This window comes from Balaenoptera musculus, chromosome 9 (genome assembly GCF_009873245.2).
Source record: "Balaenoptera musculus isolate JJ_BM4_2016_0621 chromosome 9, mBalMus1.pri.v3, whole genome shotgun sequence".
NCBI classification, from domain to species: Eukaryota; Metazoa; Chordata; class Mammalia; order Artiodactyla; family Balaenopteridae; genus Balaenoptera; species Balaenoptera musculus.
The window spans coordinates 101,891,627-101,900,989 of NC_045793.1; positions in this window are offsets into that span (position 1 = coordinate 101,891,627).

The following is a 9,363-nucleotide window of genomic DNA, read 5'->3' on the forward strand; positions in this document are numbered from 1 at the left end:
GGTATCAGAATTCAAAGTGAAACACTTTCCCTTCCTTATGTGTGTTTCTGTTCCCCAGAGTCCTAAGCCTCAATTTCAGAGTCTATTTTTATAGTCCTCACAGTGGAGAGTGATGTGGATGGTATTGATTGTAGCCAGTTAGGTGCTGAGAAATTTCTTTGACTAAAAGCTTTGCGGGGTTTGAAAGAGGAGAGAGCCGGGCAAGCAGCAAGCCTCAGTGTTCTGGAAAAGACGCTTCCAGTGAGGACCTGCCATTGTTTCTTAGAGCCTAAGGTCCACCTGCATGGACAGTTCTAGCAGGGGCTGCAGGCTTCTTCAGTCGGCTCCTCCAGTCTATCTAAACGTCATGGCATTTCACGAGTGCTGGAGGCCGATCGCTTTTATTTTCTTGCACAAAATAAGCCATTTTTATTGAGCACTTAACTAATGACAGGTAACAGTTTATTTCCCAGGCTTTCTTCTTTGCTTGCCATCTCAGCTCAAACATTTCTTCAGAGAAAACTTTTCCTGCCCTCATCTCAAATTTTCCAGCCCGGTCTAGGTCAGGTCCCACTTTTCTGTGACTCTTATGGAATATTTTGAGCTTCTTTAGAGCTTTTACATGCTCAGTAATATTATTAGTTGATTAATATGTCTTCTGCACAGCTGTAGAAAACTTCAGAGAATTCCCTTGCTGATTTTTCTAGCGCAGGGCATGCCACAGTAGTTACTCAGAAAGTAAGTGTCGAATGGATGAATAAATGGAGAATTTCTATTCCTTTCTTCTTCTAGTCTCCATTTCTTAGATCAGAAAACAAGAACTTAAGAAGGTCGTATAACCTCTTTGGGATTTTGTGGTTAACGTGTGCTGGAGCTGGCCATTGAGTTGAGGTCGACCTGCCAGCCCCCAATCCTATTTTGTGCCAGGAACATTCTGTTCCATCTACCTTTAAACCTACCTTGTCGGATTTAGTTTTGGTGAAAAACAACAAAAATATTGCTGCTTGTAACAGATTAGTCACAGTAGAACAAACTGAGAATATTCTTTGGTTCAGAGTAAAGTAAGGATTTTTATTTGGGTAGAGAAGCCTCTTGGCTGACCTACATGCACAATGGTTGCCCTGCAGCAGTGCTGTTTTCTTGAACATGTTGCAGTGAAATTATTATGACCTCCCCAATCTCTTAATAACACAAGGAATGATCCTTGAAGTTAGGTTGCAAATGCATCTTAAGCTTTCTTTACTCGAAACTTCTTCTAGGTGTCTTTGCACAGGGATGAGATAAAAACATAAGGTGTTATACATCCTCAAGAGTTAATATAGAAAGATATTACCAAAATAGTACAAAATAGTCAAGTATTTTGATATATCATGGATGGAGCGTGCGTTTCGCAAAATTCCATTTGGTCTAGTGTGTTATTTAAGTCCAGCACCTCCTTATTGATTTTCTGTCTCGATGATCTGTCCATTGATGAAAGTGACGTGTTAAAGTCCCCTACTATTATTATGTTACTGTCATTTTCTCCCTTTATGTCTGTTAATATTTGCTAATTTTCCTATAATTTTAGAATAAAATCTTTGAATTTGCTAAAAAAAAAAAAAATACTGCTGGAATGTTGACTGTAGTTGTGCTTACTTTGTGGGACAATTTCAAGCGAATTGACATCTTAAAAATACTGACTTTCCCAGACAATGAATATGGTATATCTTTCCATGTATTTCTTTCATCAAGGTTCTGCACTCCACGTACTCTACACATATTTTGTAATATTTGTAATATTACATGTTTTGTTGCCTATTTTAAATGGTACTTTTTCAAATTACAATTTCCAACTTTTCATTCAAAGTATGTAGAAATATCAAGTTTAATTTTTATTCTGTGCCCTGCTAAACTCATAGATTAGTTCTAGGAGCTTTTTTGTAGAGGCTTTGGAATTTTCTATGTGAATAGTCATAATGTCAGGGAAAAGAGACAGTTTTATTTTTATTATTGTCTTTCCAATCTGTATACCTTTAATTTTTATGTTTTGTCTTATTACTCTAAGACTGTCAGTACTATGCTGAATAGGAGTGATGAGAGCAGCTGCCTAATTCCTGATCTCAGGAGGAAAACACTCAATCTTTCACCATTAATATGATGTTAGATGTAAGTTTTCTATAGAGGCCCATTATTAGATAAGAATATTACTTTCTTCTCCCAGTTTTATTAATTTCTTTCTTTCCTTATTTTTTTATTGGGGTATAGTTGCTTTACAATGTTGTGTTAGTTTCTGCTGTACAATGAAGTGAATCAGCTATAAGTATACATATATCCCCTCCCTCTTGCACCTCCCTCCCACCCCCCATCCCAACCATCTAGGTCATCACAGAGCACCGAGCTGAGCTCCCTGTGCTATACAGCAGGTTCCCTCTAGCTATCTGTTTTACACATGGTAGTGTATGTATGTCAATCCCAATCTCCCAATTCATCCCTCCCGCTTCCCCCTACCATGTCCACACATCCGTTTTCTAGGTCTGTGTCTCTATTCCTGCCTGGCAAATAGGTTCATCTGTACCATTTTTCTAGATTCCACATATGTGCATTAATATATGATATTTGTTTTTCTCTTTCTGACTTACTTCACTCTGTATGACAGTCTCTAGATCCATCCACGTCTCAACAAATGACTTAGTTTCGTTCCTTTTTATGGCTGAGTAATGTTCCATTGTATATATGTACCACAACTTCTTTATCCATTCATCTGTTGATGGGCATTTAGGTTGCTTCCATGACCTGGCTATTGTAAATAGTGCTGCAATGAACATTCGGGTGCATGTGTCTTTTTTTTTTTTTTTTTTAATTTACTTATTTTTATTATTTATTTATTTATTTTGGCTGTGTTGGGTCTTCGTTTCTGTGCTAGGGCTTTCTCTAGTTGTGGCAAGCGGGGGCCACTCTTCATTGCAGTGCGCGGGCCTCTCACTATCGCGGCCTCTCTTGTTGCAGAGCACAGGCTCCAGACGCGCAGGCTCAGTAGTTGTGGCTCATGGGCCCATTTGCTCTGTGGCATGTGGGATCTTCCCAGACCAGGGCTCGAACCCATGTCCCCTGCATTAGCAGGCAGATTCTCAACCACTGCACCACCAGGGAAGCCCTGCATGTGTCTTTTCAAATTACGGTTTTCTCTGGGTATATGCCCAGTAGTGGGATTGCTGGGTCATATGGTAATTCTATTTTTAGTTTTTTAAGGAACCTCCATATTGTTCTCCATAGTGGCTGTATCAATTTACATTCCCACCAACAGTGCAAGAGTGTTCCCTTTTCTCCACACCCTCTCCAGCATTTGTTGTTTGCAGATTTTCTGATGATGCCCATTCTAACTGGTGTGAGGTGATACCTCATTGTAGTTTTGATTTGCATTTCTCTAATAATTAGTGCTGTTGAGCATCTTTTCATGTGCCTCTTGGCCACCTGTATGTCTTCTTTGCTGAAATGTCTATTTAGGTCTTCTGCTCATTTCTTGATTGGGTTGTTTGTTTTTTTGATATTGAGCTGCATGAGCTGTTTGCATATTTTGGAGATTAATCTCTTGTCAGTTGCTTCATTTGCAAATATTTTCTCCCATTCTGGGGGTTGTCTTTTTGTCTTGTTTATGGTTTTCTTTGCTGTGCAAAAGCTTTTAAGTTTATTTAGGTTCCATTTGTTTATTTTTGTTTTCATTACTCTAGGAGGTGGGTCAAGAAAGATCTTGCTGTGATTTATGTCAAAGAGTGTTCTTCCTATGTTTTTCTCTAATAGTTTTATAGTGTCTGGCCTTACATTTAGGTCTTTAATCCATTTTAAGTTTATTAAAAATATAGAATGCTTCATGAATTTATAATGAATGGATATTACATTTTTTCTAAGGCTGTTTCTGTATCTACTGAGATGATCATGAAGGTGTGTGTTTGGCATCTACCTTATTTGATGGTCTATGAACTTGTATCTGTGGTTTGATGTCTGTTAATTTTGCAAAGTTTTTATTTATACAAATATTTCTTTTGCAATGTTCTCTTCCCTTCACCTGGGATCTTAGGATTGCGGTTACATGCTCATTTACATTTTCTATATTTCCCTACATCTCAGTTTAGTCTTCTTTCTTTTTATCTTGGTGTTTATTTTGGGTAATTTCTACTGATTCATCTTTAAGTTCATTCATTCTTTTCTCCCCTGTCTTTCTAAGGCTTTGAGTGGGGCTTTCTAGGTCATCCTGCCCTACTCCCAGCCATAGATGTGAGCTGTGTACATATTCTTTCCTGTCTCCCAGGAGAAGTTAGTTCTCCAACCCACATCCATCTCACCTGCAGCAGGTTTTCCCCAGTGCACCATGGGCAAGAGGATTTGTTGTCCCTAATCTACCAGCTTAAGATGCTTTTTTTCCCCATAGGATTGAGGGGATAGAGGTTTAGTTGAAATTGTGTGCCTTTTCAGCAGGGCCTGTGTCTCTCTCCCATAGGCTTACATTGTGAGGAACTCTTTCTCAGGACTCTTGCCAGCCTTTTATATTTTTGTGAGCACCCTGAGAGGTGCATGGAGAAGAGCTTGCAAGTGGAGTTGAATTTTCCTAGTTTTTGTAGTTTCCAGCAGTTCTGTACTTTCTTGCTAGTCCACAGTCAGTCTTTTGCAATTCATTACATATTTCAGATGAATTGTTCTTACCAGTGTCCTCCAGAATCTAACCCAGGTAAACAAGTGTTTACATCTTATTTCTACTTGGAAAAGCCTATCTTTCCTTAGAGTTCAGGTTAAGTGGTTACCCAGTGACCTCAACTTTCTGATGTTCAAGAAAAGTTGTGAATTTGCAGATTTTCTAACATTATTTTATTGTTGTTATAAGGGTAAGAGTTATCCTCTTTCCATCCATCTTTCTTTCCATGGATGGAAAGAAAGTTGTATGTATTGTTCAATCCTATGTACATTGAATACCCATTATATAAAAAACAAAACACAAAACCAAAATGAGAAATATGAATAAAAATAAACTCTAATGACCCTTCTCAGATATAATGATCATTATTATTATGTTATATTCCTGAAACACATCTTTAGAAAGCAAGTTAGAAAGTCATGATAAATACATATTTTTATAATGTTTGTACTTTTTGGTTTCTACTTTTTAAATTTCTTTACCAACTTCTTTCTTCTACGGGCCTCACATTTTACAGTTGTTACTTTTCAGTCATCATTGTTGACATAGTATAAATTTGTTTCTATCTTTCCTATTTAGCCAAAGAAATTTAAATCTTTTTTTAGTGCAGCTATAGCAAAACTCAGTGAAGTTTTATATTTAGTGTTTTCATGAACTTTTCAAATAAGAGGTTATTTCTTTATTATATGACTATCACAGTGGTTAATGTCTGTGTATGAGAATAAAAAGTCCATTGAAATGTAAGTTGAACATTTCTGTACATGTTTTCTGGGAAGCTATCCACATATTCTCAAAGAGTTGTTAGGTGCCCTCTTAAATTCACCTGTGTTTCAAATGGCACTCTTTTTTTTTTTTTTTTAAATTTATTTTTGGTTGCATTGGGTCTTCGTTGCTGGTGCCGGCTTTCTCTAGTTGCTGCGAGCAGGAGCTACTCTTTGTTTCGGTGCTCGGGTTTCTCATTGTGGTGGCTTCTCTTGTTGCTGAGCACGGGCTCTAGGTGCGCAGGCTTCAGTAGTTGTGGCACACAGGCTTAGTTGCTCCATGGCATGTGGGATCTTCCTGGACCAGGGATCAAACCCATGTCCCCTGCATTGGCAGGTGGATTCTTAACCACTGTGCCACCAGAGAAGCCCTCAAATGGCACTCTTTTGTGTTGTTTTTGTTCTCCTTTTCTGATGCAAATTAAATCATAGGTCCTATGTGCTTTTCTTTTTTTTTTTTTAACTCATCTTTGGAAGAGAAGAGATCTACCTCCATTTGTAAAGTTAAACCAAATAAATACAGTTTTCTCATACCTTGTATGGGTACTGTACGTCTGGACACTGTCAAGAGTCCTTTTCATAGTTTTCAGCATGACTGTTGAAAAGGGTCCATTTCTATTACCAGTTTGTTTATCTAGGTGCTCCAGGAAGTCCAGGAAGCACATGGGTCAGTACCTGTCAGGGAAGAAATCTTGGCCCTAGGCATTCTTTACTGAATTTGTTGCGGTCACATTGACACTGGCTAGATTTCTACATGCAGGTATCTTTCTTATTCTGGCCTCTACTCACAGTACACCGTTTCCATTTTAGTTTGAATCTCTCTGTCTTCTTTTGGGAAAGAGCCTCACCAGCAGATGGAGAAGCATTGCCAGGGAGAAGCCCAGTTCTCTGCAAGTGTGGTCACTGATGCCTTTGGGTTTGTTCAGGAAGCTCACTGCTGATGCGCAGACAGAGTTCTTCAAGTGGTGGACAGAGTGAGAGAGGAGGCCACCCTCTCTCCAGCAGCTCCCAATCACTTCCTCCTTTGCCCTCTCCATATTACTGTGTTCAAGAGGAGTTCTAATTAAAGCTGCCCTACTTACTCACTGCAACAACAAACTACTATCTTTGTTATTTGTACTGGCTCTTATGCCTCCCTGGTAGCTGGTAAACTGCTGCCTACCTTTTAAAATGTAAATTAGTTGTCTGCATTCCCCTGTTCCAATAGCCTTAGATTAAATTCCAGAGGCTTGACCTACATGATCAGACCCTAGACCATCTTTCTAACCTCAGTATCCTCCAAAAGATCCCCTGTTTTCTCCTCTTCAGTCACACTGGCTCCTCACTGTCTTTAGAACATTCCAAGAAGATGCTTTTGGTTCTTGCTTTCCCCCATGCCTACTCTCTAAATATCCACTCAGATATCTACCTTTCTCTCTTTTAGTTCTCTACTCAAATGTTCCTGCTCAAATGTCCCTTATTCCCTTCTTCCCCTCCCTATTTCCTCATCTTGCATTATTTTCCTTCATAGAACTCAGTGTTACCTGATACTAGTACAGTTTATTTGTTTTCTAATTGCCTTTCTCTCCCAACTAGAATGTGAGTTTTATGAGTGGAGAGACCTTGTTTTATTCATTGCTATACATCAGAAACCTGTAATAGGTGTAGAGGTACTCATCAAATGTTTGTTGAATGAATGGATGAATGAATAACAGAAAAAGAGTTTCAATGCATTAGGTTGATTACAAATTAGGGAGAAGCTTTCCGTTCAGGGTGACTCTGTTTCCCTTAGGCAGCCTAGCATACCTGGCTACACGTTGACCTACGGCAGGAAGTGAGATTCCATGCAGATTAGTTCCTTCCTCTCCCAAGGTAAAGTCTTTCTTGCCATCTCTGCTCTTCTAATTCAGGCTGTATGAGAGGTAGTCTGCCTAGATCTTTCTATTGACTCCTTGAAATAAATCTGTTCTTTATCTAGAAGATGAAATCTGTTTTGACTCTTTGAGTCCTCTTTCAATCTATTTCTTCCTATCCTATTTGAAAGAAAGTACAATTGATACATATTCCTGATTTCTATTGCTGAAGGTATTTTTCATTTCAGGTAGTTTCTGGGAAAGGAGGTTTGGATGGTTAGGAAAATATTTCCATTATTCCCAGAAATTTGACTATGTCATTGTGATTAGTCAGAATCATGGTCCCCCAGGGGTGGCCATGTCCTAATCCCCAGAACCTGTGACTATATTACCTGATATGGCAAAGATATGTCTGCACATGTGATGTCTTCATCTTGAGATGGGGAGATGACCATGTATTATTTGGTAGGCCTAACTTAGTTGCAGAGGTCTTTATAAAGTAAAAGAAGGAGTCAGGAAAATGATAATCAGGGAATGAGATATGTCAATAGAAGGAGAGGTTGAAGTGATTCAAGAAAGAAGCCATGGGCCTAGGAGTGCAGGCCGCCTCTGGAAGCTGAAAAGGCAAGGCAGTGGATTCTCCCCTAGGGCCTCCAGAAGGAACACAATCTTGCCCACACTTTGATTTTCCCAGTGAAATCCATTTTGAACTCCTGGCCTCCAGAATTTTAAGATAATAAATTTATCTTGTTTTAAGCCATTACATTTGCAATAATTTGTTACTGCACCAATAGGAAATTAATGCAGATTTTGTTATCAGAACTGGGGTACTGATGTAACAAATACCTAAACATGTGGGGCAGCTTTGGAATAAGGCCATGGGTAGAGGCTTGAAGAATTTTGAGGAGCATGATAAAAATAGCTTAAATTGCTTTTAATAAGGCTATTAGTAGAAATATGAATCTTAACAACTCCTCTGCTGGTAAGGACTCAGATGGAAGTGAAGAGCATTATAGAGAAAACCTATATTGTCTTAGACAATACTTAAATCATCGCAAGTAGACTGTTGGTAGAAATACGGACATCAAAGGTACTGTTGATGAGACCTCAGAAAGCAATGAGGAACATGTTATTGGAAACTAGTAGAAAGTGGATCCTTGTTATATAGGGGCAGAAAGCTTAGAATCCTATAACTACATGGAAAGCAGAACTTGTAAATAAAGAACTTAGACATTTAGCTTAGAAGATTTCCAGGCAAAGCGTTGAGTGCCTTCTTCTTATTGCTTATAATTAAACATGAAAGGAAAAAGACAAATGAGGAAAAAAGCCGTTAAGCAAAAAGGAACCAAGACTTGATGATTTTGGAAATTCTCAGCCTATCTAGATTGCAAAACATGCTAAAATTGGGAAATTCCATACCAGGAAAGCATACCCTGGGGAGAAAAGTCAAGGGTGAGGATGGTACCCTTTCTTTTGCCAGTGCCTCAGAAAGAACAAAGGAAACGGTAGTGTTGAGTCACACAGAGGGCTCCTTGGAGAGATTAGGCGTTTGTTCTTGGGTCTCTTCAGCTATTTCTGCAGAAGCCAAGACAGGAATGTAGTTATCTCTGAAAGACCTGTAGTAGAGTTTCTTATCTAATGAAGAGAAGCCCTGTGACACACTAAGGAAATTCATAAGGTTTTGAGAATTTTTTTTTAAAATTAATTAATTAATTAATTTTTGGCTGTGTTGGGTCTTCGTTTCTGTGCGAGGGCTTTCTCTAGTTGCGGCAAGCGGGGGCCACTCTTCATAGCAGTGCGTGGGCCCTCTCACTATTGCAGCCTCTCTTGCTGCAGAGCACAAGCTCCAGATGCGCAGGCTCAGTAGTTGTGGCTCACGGGCCTAGTTTCTCTGTGGCATGTGGGATCTTCCCAGAGCAGGGCTCGAACCTGTGTCCCCTGCATTGGCAGGTGGATTGTTAACCACTGCGCCACCAGGGAAGCCCCAGGTTTTGAGAATTTTATACCAGCAGAAGCACTGCCTATTTGGTCTGAAAGGGACAGCAGAGAGAATAAAAAGAAAGAGGACTGTCAAACTCCCCAAATGCCGTAGGCAGGAAATATGCTGATAAAACTACTGAGCTGC